The sequence below is a fragment of the Rhinolophus hipposideros genome (assembly GCF_964194185.1).
Source record: "Rhinolophus hipposideros genome assembly, chromosome: 22".
Taxonomy (NCBI): domain Eukaryota; kingdom Metazoa; phylum Chordata; class Mammalia; order Chiroptera; family Rhinolophidae; genus Rhinolophus; species Rhinolophus hipposideros.
The window spans coordinates 12,768,881-12,780,560 of record NC_138068.1 but is presented as its reverse complement, the minus strand read 5'-3'; the positions used below and the strand labels follow the sequence as shown (position 1 = coordinate 12,780,560).

General features: G+C 42.3%; 1 long non-coding RNA gene across 1 annotated transcript; it reads right to left on the bottom strand.

Annotated features, from left to right (window-relative positions):
* Nucleotides 1-491: 491 nt before the first annotated feature.
* LOC308491314 lies at nt 492-11,456 on the bottom strand. Its single transcript, XR_013992332.1, has 3 exons — nt 11,244-11,456; nt 6,552-6,653; nt 492-4,607 (listed from the first exon to the last, which is right to left on the bottom strand). It is a non-coding gene; the product is annotated as an uncharacterized lncRNA (long non-coding RNA).
* Nucleotides 11,457-11,680: the final 224 nt, after the last annotated feature.

Genomic DNA, 11,680 nt, shown 5'->3' with positions numbered 1-11,680 from the left:
TTTGCTGATCTTGATTGCTGAAGGGTGCAGTCATCCGTTTGTTTAAAGATTTTTCCAAACTATTTTACAAAGAGTGTATTCCTTGTCATATGTAGTCACTTAAGTCTCTGTTCCTTTAGCTCATGTTCAACCAGGTTTCCTTGAACACCAGGAACTAAAAACAAAACCAACCAACCAAACAAACAAAAACATAGCTTTCAGTATTTGCAGATTGGCTCTGTGCGGGGGAATGCCTTCAACACTTAGCCAGGCTGTTTACAATTCTGCCTTAGACTGCACTCCCTGTTTGCACTGAACTGTTTTAAGTTGCTTTTTTCTTGATTTAGCCTTCACTTGGTTGCTGTAAACCTTGACGGTCTTTCCAGAGTTCTGACAATATTGGTTCTGAATGTTTCTGCTTATTTTTTCAATATTTCCATGGAGAAGCTGAGAGCACTTTGTCTTAGCAGCAGTTTGGGCTGCGATGACAGAAATACCATGGCCTGGGTGTTATAAACAACAGGAATTTATTTCTCACAGTTCTGAGGGCTGGAAGTCCAAGATCAGGGTGCTAGCATGGTTGGGTTCTGGTGAGAACCTACTTCCAGATTGCAGATTGCCACCTTCTTGGAATCTCACGTGGCAGAGAGCAGAAAGAAGAAGCAAGCCATCTTACTACTCTCATAAGAGGACTAATCCCATTCATGAGGGCTCGGCTGTCATGACCTCATTTAATCTTAATTACCTCCTCAAAGCCCCACCCCATAATATTATCACATGGGGAGGGAGGTTAGGTTTTAACATATAAATTTCAGGACACAAATATTCAGTCCACCACACACCTATTCAGCCATTTTGTTTTTTAAAAGCTTCCTTGGTGATACTAACGTGTAACCAAGGTTGATATCCACTACGCTGGGAATGAAACCTTGGCATCACTGCTTCCAGCAAGCTCCTCAGGTAATTCTGAGGTAGCCAATCCAAGCTTCAGGAGCCCAGGGAGTAAATAAATCCTGGGACTGGCCTCAGGAAGTCCACCTTCTCTCACCTTCCTCTGGTTCCTGGGAGCCAGACAGGATGAAGAATTTCACTCTTTGTGTAAGTGGCTCTCCATCACCCACTACCCCATATGGACATGCCTAGTGGTGAGTTGCTGCATTTGGGGTTAATGAGAGGAATTGGCTCACTGTTCCCATTTGCCTCACAAAGGACTCAGACCGGAAATAAAGCAAGGAGCCCAGGATGTGCCAGATTCCCCATCTCTGAGTGTGACAGTTCAACTGAAGTTTTTCAGCAATCGATCTCTGTTGAGACTTGGCATGTGGGTCCCCTGCCCCCAACCTAGAATCCCCTGAAGTCGCTAAGACTTCAGCTATAATACAAGGTTATAAGCTTTCCGGTCAGTGCTACTGAAAAGATGAAGTCTTCTCAGTCCAGGTGAACCCCAGGGTTTGCCCCCTCATAGAGATGATGAGGTCCTTGAAGAGTAAGTAGCTCTGGAATGACCAAGAGATTTCTTCCCCTCTCACCAGGTGTGATCATGGACAAGACGTTAATTATCAGAGTGTCAGTTTCCTTACCTGTATGGTAATGATTACCTGCCTCAGTTCTTATTATTGCCGTGGAAAATACATATAATGTATTATTTGTAAAAGAATAAAAATGAAACAAATAATACATGTGTAGTTTGATCCTGTTTTTGTTAAAAACTATGTGTATGTCTTTATACACATACTTATCTTTGTATACGTTTATGTGTATGGATGAATATTGATATGTATACCCATACAGTGCTGTGGGGACAAAGCCCCCAAAAAACAGTTTCCAGGCTCTCGGCCTCACATAGAAAGGTGCTGGCTCGGGTAGTAAATGGCCATCAACTGTGATCAGATGGCCAGCAGCTGTGGCTAGTTGGCCGTCAGCTGTAACCCGTAGGCCATTGGCCACTAATATAACGGCTGTGGCTACGCTAGCAGAAAGGAATGGGGGCTAGCAAGAAGATGGTGGCTGGCAAGCGCGGACTGCTGTTAGGCAGATTATGTAGATCCTGCTTCCTGTGTCTCCAGCCCAGCCGCCAGGGAGAATATATTGGTTTAACTCCCCTATCTATGGCTCCGTGGGTGTTCCTTTTTGGCCTTACCGTGTCCTGCGTTCTTGGGCGGGGAGTGGTAGCTGAGACCCTGCACGACAAATGGCGCAGCGAGCAGGGTCCCCCGCGTGACAAGTGCTATCTGAAACAACATTCACTAAACAGGTAGTGGAACCAGAGGTGATTTTTGCTGTCCTCTTTGTACTTCTCTAACTTGTTGATGATGTGAATGTACTGTTTTTACAAAAGAAAGCTGACGTTTTGGGTCAAGAGGGCTGATTAAGTGCATCTGTTTATCTCTCCTCCCTCCAAATAGCCCACTGAAATGACAAAAGGAGCATTTCAAAGTCCTAATCAAAGCTATCAAAATAATAATACCTAGTCTTAGATTTAGAAAGTCTAAAATCAGGCACATAGTGCTTGATGAGTATTATCTCTATTCCCATGCACTTTTAGCTCTAAGAGAACATTGATACAGGGGGTTTTAACCCTTATTGGACCATGCGCCCCTTTGCAGTCTGATGAGTCTATGGACCTCTTCTCAGCATAATATTTTTAAATAAACAAACTTCCACACATAGGATTACAAATGAAATCATTTATATCAAAATGCAGTTATCAAAATATTTAAAAAACAAATCTGTCATATAGTAACATATGGGATTCTATATTAGACAATTTAGCAGCATGTCTAATAACTACCATAATTTCAAAGTCATGATGAGCACAAATGATATTTTGAGATAACTTCAATAGCACTGTGAGAGGAAAATATCTGGTTTCTAGTGGTGATGAAGCCACAGGAACTACTAAAACTACTGTAGTTTGTCGCTTGTGTTCATAAGTGAAGGAAGTGCTGGTTTTAGGTTGAACTTAGGGGAAATCCACACCATTTTTCTCATCCAACTTCATGGCCCTCCAAATTTAATAAAACATGTGTTTTTATAGAGTTTGCCTAAACCTGTTTATCTGTTTGTTTGGTTTCCTTCTCATTCGCATCTTTCCTCAAATGTTTGACTAAATTAGACTACAGTTTATTGGAAGCCAGGTGCCCATGAGGAGACCTTGTTAACTATGAGCTTCGGCATGACTCTCCATTAGGGAACCCCCAGTGTATCTTTAGGTCTTTCCTCCTGAGCCGGTCAAATTCTCCAGAGAAGTTTCTTCTAGCTTCTTTTTAGGAGTGTGTAATCCTCCCTGCCAGCATTCTGGAGTCTAGGTTGGGGGGAAAAACCTGAGAGGAGGAGGCTGAGCAAGATATCTCAGGCATCTACGTAAACTGTCACTTAATCCCTCTGCTTTCGGGATGATGCCCCACCTTGGGGATGATGTGTGGTGTTTCCCAGTTCCCACCTGTTATTGCCACAGCTGCACCATCCAATAGAGCAGCCTCTGCCACATACAGCTGTTTAAATTTAAGTGAATTGAATTAAATGAGAGTATTTCAGTTTGCTTAACAACTACATTTCTTAGTATCAATGACTACGTGGACATACCTGTTTGCCACATCAGTCCCACAAGCTGGGTAAACGTAATTTCACCTCTGAGAAAAGATATCAGCCCCTATGCCTGTGTAGAATCCATTAATCAATTAATTAAACTTTCAGGTCCTTAGTTGCACTAGCCATATTGCAAGCGCTCAATAGCCACATGGAGCTAGTGGTCAGCTACTATATGGGACAGTGCATGACATTTCTGTCATTGCCAAAAGTGCCATTGAACAGCACTGCATAGAGCAGAGGTTGGCAATTTTTTTTCTGTGCGAGGCCAGATAGTAAATATGTTTGGCTTTGCCCGCCATATGGTCACCATTACATCTACTCAGCTATGTCATTACAGCATGAAAGCAGCCGTAGACAATACCTGGAGCACGCATTGGAATACGTGGGGTGAGTGTGTTCCAACCAAACTTCAGCTGACACTGACATGTGAATTTCATGTCATTTGCATGGATCATAAAATATTTTTCTTTTCATTTTTTTCCCCAACCGTTTGGGAATGTAAAACTATTCTTAGCTTACAGATTTGGCCCTGGACCATAGCTCATTGACCTCTGTCTTACTGCTTTGTCTTTAAAAAATACCTCTGTGCTGTTGTTAGAGTAGGTTCAGAGAAGAAGCAGAGGCGAAAGTGAGCGGTCTTATTTGTTTTTGTTTTTTAAATACCTAGAAGTCTCATTATCTGTTCAGGGCCTGTCTTCTCCCTACAGCTTAAAATCCATGAGAGCACCGAGCCCCATCTCTCTTCCTCCCTATTCCACCGCTAGCATCCTGCACAATGCTTGACATGTAATAAGCTTAGTCAATATTGCTGAATGATCAAATGCTCACCAAGCCACCTTCCTTGTATAATTTGACTTTCCACTGAGCTCTGCCTTCAGGAAAGAATGTGATGACCATGCTGACGAGAGTATTCCAGTTTGCTTACCAATTACGTTTCTTCTTATCAGTGACTACGTGGACATACCGGTTTGCCACATCAGTCCCAGGAGCTTGGTAAATGTAATTTCAGCACTGAGAGAAGACATCAACCCCTACGCCTGTGTAGAATCAAACAAATCTTGGTTACAGAAGCATACGTCTCGATTGAATGTGGTAAGAAGACTTACAGAGAGGAGAAGTGATCTGGCAAAAACAAAGTACTTGGACATTTTCAATGCTGGGGTGACATTGCCTGCTCAGCAAGATAAGGAAGAGAAGGTTACAGAATGTTCACGTTGCCATGACTCTAGGAGGATAATATGCCAAGGGCATTCTTGGAAACCAATCAGATGGGGCAAAAGCCACAGGTTAGAGTAAAACTATACATGCCCCCAAACTCCTAGCAGGTGACAGGAGAAAACCTTGGGTATGGTGATGACTTTTTAGGTACAACACCAAAGGCATGATCCATGAAAGAAATCATTGATAAGCCGGACTTTAGTAACATGAAAAACTTCCCAACACACAATGGGAAGAGAATGAGAAGACAAGCTACATACAAACTGGGAGAAAATATTTGCGAAAGACACATCTGATAAAGGCCTATTATCCAAAACACACAAAGAACTCTTAAAACTCAGCAATAAGAAAACAAACACTCCGATTAAAACATGGGTCAAAGACCTGAGCAGACACCTCACCAAAGAAGATACAGAGACGGCAAATAAGCACATGAAAATATGTTCTACATCATATGTCATCGGGGAAATGCAAATTAAATGCAATGAGATACCACCACACAACTATCAGAACAGCCCAATTCCAAAACACTGACACCACCAAAAAGATGGGAATGATGTGGAACAAAAGAAATTTTCCTTCATTGTCAAATATGGTGTCTGAAGAAAATGTTCCTCTTACTTGGTGGTTTCCCACCTCCCAGTCTGCTCCAAATCAGATCCTATGACTAGAGATTCCCTGGTTAATTGATATATGACCTGTTTCTGTGGCGTGAGTCTAGCAGAGGTAAGATAAATATATGAAAGTGAGGGACAATGAGCTACACAGACGTAATAAACAACTGGACCAAGCCCAGCTACAGGTGGGGACACGTGACCTGGTCTTATCCACAGCTACATGAGGACCAGAATGAGCTCCTGACCTCCAGCCCAGAAGCGGTGGCTAAAACTTGTCTTTTCATCCTTTTGGTCTTCTACCTCAGAATCCTAACTGCATTTGGCTCTGGACAGAGAGAAAAGAGAGAGCCATTCGGGAGGCATTGAAACATTTCTTCCTGTGCAAATCGTTTCTTTCTGTGTTGGCAAGTCCAAGGTGTTCTAACAGAGGTCAAAAGTATTTATTTTCTTTAATACTCTCAGGATGAGAGTGAGACACAGAGGAAGCGGAGCCAGAGATGGGAAAAGAGAAAGGGGTGTGTTGCCAAATTTAATAGCTGAAAGAGCTTCTTGTTATCATAGGAAATGGTTGTCTTTGACCACTGAAACCACCTCTGGTTTGCTATCAAAAACAGCAGAAATTACAAGGAAGGAATAATGAGAAATCGTTGGACAGATAGATGGTGTGGTCAAGGCCATGGTGTTGTATCTGGCCCTGCCCATCTCCCCCTGGTCCCCACTTCCACGTGACACTTGAGCTTTGCCAGTCGGCTGAGTTCCTGACCACTGAACTCCCTGTACTCTTCCCTCTGACTGGACTGCCTGACCCCAGTTTCTTGGCCTGCTGAGTCCTCCTCTAGGACTCAGATCAGGTGTCATCTCCTCCCCAGGCCCCGCTGTGCTCCTGTGCACTCCTCACATCACGTCTTTCTGTCTTGGCATTGATCAAGCTGTGTTGAAATCTCCCAGATGCCCATCTGTCTCTCCCATTGGACTGGAGACCATCTACTGGACCCTTGGGTTCAGATCTGGCGTTCAGACAGAATCATGCTTTATTTGGTCTGCAGCACTTGGGCTCACATGGTGTTTTTCAATTTTTGCATTCATGGCCAAAAATTAAAAATCAAGAGATTTCACATAAAAATCCAGATTTCTGGCTTTCCTTACCAAATTAGAAATCCAGCAACATGCATGCACTTTTCCAACCTTGTGGCAGAGCAGAGCCTGGCTCTTCCATTTCTCCACAGTCCCCACCATGTCCTATTGTCTCTGCAAGAAAACCTCGTATCAGAGCCATTTGTTAGAACTCTTGCAGTATTGTTTTTTTCTCACAGTGGACTAAAGGAGAGAGTGAAATATTTACATCACCAGACTAGACCCTGTGGGCACCTGGGCTTTCCACCCATGCACTAGGTTGGGAGCTCATTGAAAACAAACATGGTGCTTTATTCATCTCTGTGGCTCCAACAGCAAACACAGAGCCTCGCTCCGAGTAGGTCCCCCATAAATGCTAGTTAGGATTATGAATGTCATTATTGCTTTCAGAAAAGAACCTCTTTCTAAATTCTTTCTTCCCTTTAGTCTTCCAGTCAACAAATATTTGCTGAGTTCATCTGTGTGTTCACTTTCCTGAATTGGTGTTCTCTTTAGCTCTGGAATCCTGGATCCTCTTGCAACCCCTAAATAATCAAAGCCTCTCTTCAGATTGCCGGTTTGGGTACCTCTTATAAAATCTTGCTCTTAGCAATGACATAAAAGAAGATCATAAAGAACCATTGGTAGTGATGGTATTACTAATAGCAATAAGTAGTTATCATTTATGGAGACCGTCCCATGTACCAGGAACTCAACATACATTTCCTCATTCAAGCTTTACAACAACCCTGTGAGGTGTCATTTGTCCTCGTATTAGTCAGGACTGTTAGTTGCAAGTAGAAAAAACAAAATAACCAATTCTCAAAATGGCTTAAGCCAAAAGGTTTATATGACTGAAAAATCAGATCTAGCATTCATTAAGCCACTATGTGGCTAGCTGACACAGTTATAAGAATTGTCATTCCTTTAATCTTCTAAACACTTTGAGAAAAGTACTAATAGTAGTTCCGTTTCACAGATGGGAAAACTTGAGTGCTGAGATTTCAATAATTTTACTATAGTCATCAAGCTAATCATGTCATTCTTTTTTTCTTTCCCAACATCTGAACCCCTTTTCTGTTTAAGGGCGTTGCCTACTTTATTAGACTCCTTGGAACCTGGAGTTCAGTTTCCACAGAGAAGGCAGAAAATATCAAATGTTGACTTCCCAGCCTCCTTTGCGTCTTAGACAAGAGCACGTCTTATAAGCTCTGCCCCCTAGCTTCTGGCTCAAGATAAACCATGGTAACAATTGATGAGTATATTTGCAGACTTCTCTCCAAGTAAACATAATCACACACACACACACACACACACACACACACACACACACACACACCCCTATATAGAAATCCTGCTCTTAACTCCCATTTTAAGGGACAATTCATTGGACAATTCAATGGTAGCATTTTGGGCACCAGAGATTGATTGTTGAGGGAGAGAGGGATCCTCCCACCCATGGAGGGAGCCCTTCTTGGCACCCCCCAAAATTGCCCCACTGAGGTGACCTTCAGGTAAGTTCATTCCCCCACAGGTCTGAAGTGGGTGTGAGAAGGTTGGGGTGGGCACCTGCAGTCCCTACCATACAAATAGACTTCGACTGAGCCCTGGGCTCATGGCTTCCAGGAAGCACTGCTGGCCTACTTGCAAAGCTGAGGGACCTGCAGTCACTTCTGTCTGGAGCTCCTGAATCCAGGCCAGCTAGCCCCGTCCTCTCCAAGCCCTTCAACACCTCCTTGATGGACTTCTTTCTTCTTTCTCCTACTCGGCAATTTTAACCAGCCCGAGGACCAACTGCTCTGCCCTCATATACATAGCCTCTGGGAAGGACGGTGGATGGTTCCTGGGGAAGCACCTTGGCTTTCTTCCTGACTCAGTCGGTCAAATTAAGCTTCTTCCGCTTTATTAAAGCAGGCTCCTTCGAGAATACGAGTTGGCACCAACCCAGAACTAGTGGCTAAGACTTATCTTTCCATCTCAATTCGGCTTTCCAGCAGCGTCTTGGAGTTTTATGTGTTTTCTTTTTTTATTAGCCACCATCAGGTTTTAGAAGGGATTTAAAGCTGCCTTTTGACTGGAGTTAAGTGCTCAGTAAGCATTTGTTGAAGAAAAGATGAAAGAATAAATGACAGAATAGTCAGCACTTGGTTAATGGTTGATGGAGAATCAAATGAAATAAAGCATGTGAAACTGATGTAAACAGTGAAAATTAACTGAGCCTCACAAGACTGCAGCCTTGTCCGCTGGCGCCATCTTCTGGAAATAAGTTAGCACAACAGGTCTGCTTTAGTGAGGCATGGGGACACTGGCTTCCGGAAATGCCAGCAAAGAGCTGTTAGAAGCGGTGCTAAGGGTTTTATGGTGCTAAGGGTTTTATATGCATTATTTCTCTTTCTTCTCACTGTAACTAGAAGAGACAAATACTATTATCATTACATCTTTAGATATTAAAAATCTGAGGTTTATAGAGACTTATAGTGGATTTATATTGTCTAAGGCCACACAGCTAGTGGGTATTTAGGATAAGACTCAAACCCAGTTCTGTCTCATTTCGGAGCCTATTGTGGGTTGGGTTCCCCAGGAATCAGATTTCAACATGGAGTATGCACACAGGAAGTTTATTGTTTATTGCGGAGTGCTCTCAGGATCACAGGCAGAAGGGAAAACTCAAATTGCAATGCAGTCAGGCATTTTTTTCAGCATCAGTGGCAGAGACCACTAAATGTCCCCTAATAAATGTCTCCCTTTCTTCCACAAAGCAACAAGAAACTCCGGGATCCCAAAAACCATCAGAAAACAGGGCTATAAAATCTGTGCCATCCCCAAAAAGGTGACACTAATGTCTATTAGATATGGCCATGAGGATACTGGACAAGGAAAAGTCTCCCTGAGGGAAGAACCAGGGGTCATGGAGCTTAGAGGACAGGGACACTCCTTCTAGAAAGCAGGACAACTCACCTGCCAGAGAAGGATGTATGTCCTTCTGGACTTTGAATAGTATTTAGAGGTCATCTCCCTTGTACTAGGCACATGGTCCCTTAAATCAATGCCAATTTTCCCAATCTCCCTATAGCCAAGTATGGCCATGTAACTGAGTTCTGTCCAATAGGACACAAATCAAATAATCACAGAGCAGATTCTAGAAACTTCGTTAAGAGATAGCCAGGTTGCACCCCATACCTCCACCTTTCCCCCGCCGGTCTCTTCCTCCTTCCTTCTGACTTGGATGCAGTTGTAATGGCAGGAGTTAGAGCAGCCATTTTGGAACATGAGGTGAGCTTAGAAATGGCAGCTATATCGAACAAAGCAACACCATGAAAAGAGCCTAACTCCCAGAAAACTTCACGGCACAAATGACCAAATCAGCCCAAACTTCTTATCTACAACTTTTACAGGAGAGGGAAAACAAAGGAACTTTTAATGTGTTAAAGTCACTGATATTTGGCATCTCTGTTATTCACAGACAAACCTAACCCTAATTGATACAGCATCCAACTATTGACAATTCATAGTCCCTACATTTAATTAGAAGGAAAGATACCTTTCTTTTTTGTTGTTGTTACAGTTAGTGAAACAATATCACTTTAAAATTTAGTTTGGAAATTATTCAGTGTGCTGGGGGTTAGAAAAAACTAAATTGGAGTTAGAAGATCCAAGTTCTAAAACCAGCATTGTTGACGATGAACTGTGTGACCTTTGCCATATTTCCCTCACCGGTAAAATAAGGAGGTTGGAAAAGGAAATATAATAATCAATAAACACAGGCAAAGATGCTTACCTTCACTAATAATAAGAGAAATGCATATTAAAACAAGCAGATACAATTTCACACCAATCAGACTGGCAAAATCAAAAATCCAGGTATTGATGTGGGTATAGAGAAAACAGTTTTCACACAATGCTAGTGGAAATGTAATTTGGCACAGCCAATGTAAATTACCCATCAGTGTAAAGCTGGAAAATGTGCATATCTTGTGATCCAGTAGTTCAACTTCTAAATGTACACCATACAGACACTCTGGCTAGTGTGTCTCATGAAATACTCCAGGATGTTTATTGCAGCTTAGAGAAAACAACCTATAATCTCAATGTGTATTGTAGAAATAAATTAGATAAGTACATTGTGGTACATTCAGGCAATGGAGTATATCACAACAGTGAAAATGAACCACATCTGTGAGTATGTTTAGTTCTTGAGAACCTAGGTTGAATAATAAAAGCAAAGTACACAATGATACATACAACAAGATGGCATTCACATAAAAATTTTTAAACCCACAAAGCAGTTCTATGCTCTGTTCATGGATATATACACATGTGGTAAAAGTATTAAAATATGGTAGGAAAAGATACATAACCAATCCATGATGGTGGTCCCTCTGGGAGAACAAACTAGGAAAGGATATCAAAGTGATTTCGACTTTATCTACAATGTTCTCTTTCTTTACTTTTAAAGTTAGAAGCAAAAATGAAATGTTTTTGTATGTTTAAACTTTTGAATGTATAAATAAAAATGAGAGTTGGAATACAGTGATATCTAAGGTCTTATTTAGCCCTAAATTTTTATATACAAAACATACGAAGCATGGTACGAGATAAAGAATGGAGTTCAAATCCCAGATCAGTTGGATGTCTTTCAGTTCACACACACACACACACACACACAAACCCCACTACGAACTAACAAGTGTCTGAAGCAAAAAGGAATTCATTGGCTCATGTTACCGAACAGTCACGAGTGACCTCAGGTAAGGCTTGATCCAGGACTCAAAAGATGCCACCAGATCCATTTCTTGGCTCATCCTCTCCACTGGCCCCCAATATAATGGCACAATGGCTGAATCAGTATCTGGCTTTTACATCTTCCCACCACTGAACCCTGGGAAGAAGAGACAATCTGTGTCCCGACATTATCAGTCGAAGTCCTCACTAATAATCAGGGCAACACAAATTGAAAATGCACTTAAGTACGATTTTTTTGCTTAAGGTCTTGGCACATAATTAAGTCATTTCCAGGATTGTGGGCGGGAGAGGGGTGCTCCTCCAGATTGGTTCTTTCCTCTCCACCTCCTGTGTCCCAAGAGGCAGGCCTGCCTGGGTTACATCAACAGGCTCCTTGGCCCTCTGTCATCTGGGGGAGGTCAGCCCAGTAGGAGACTGAA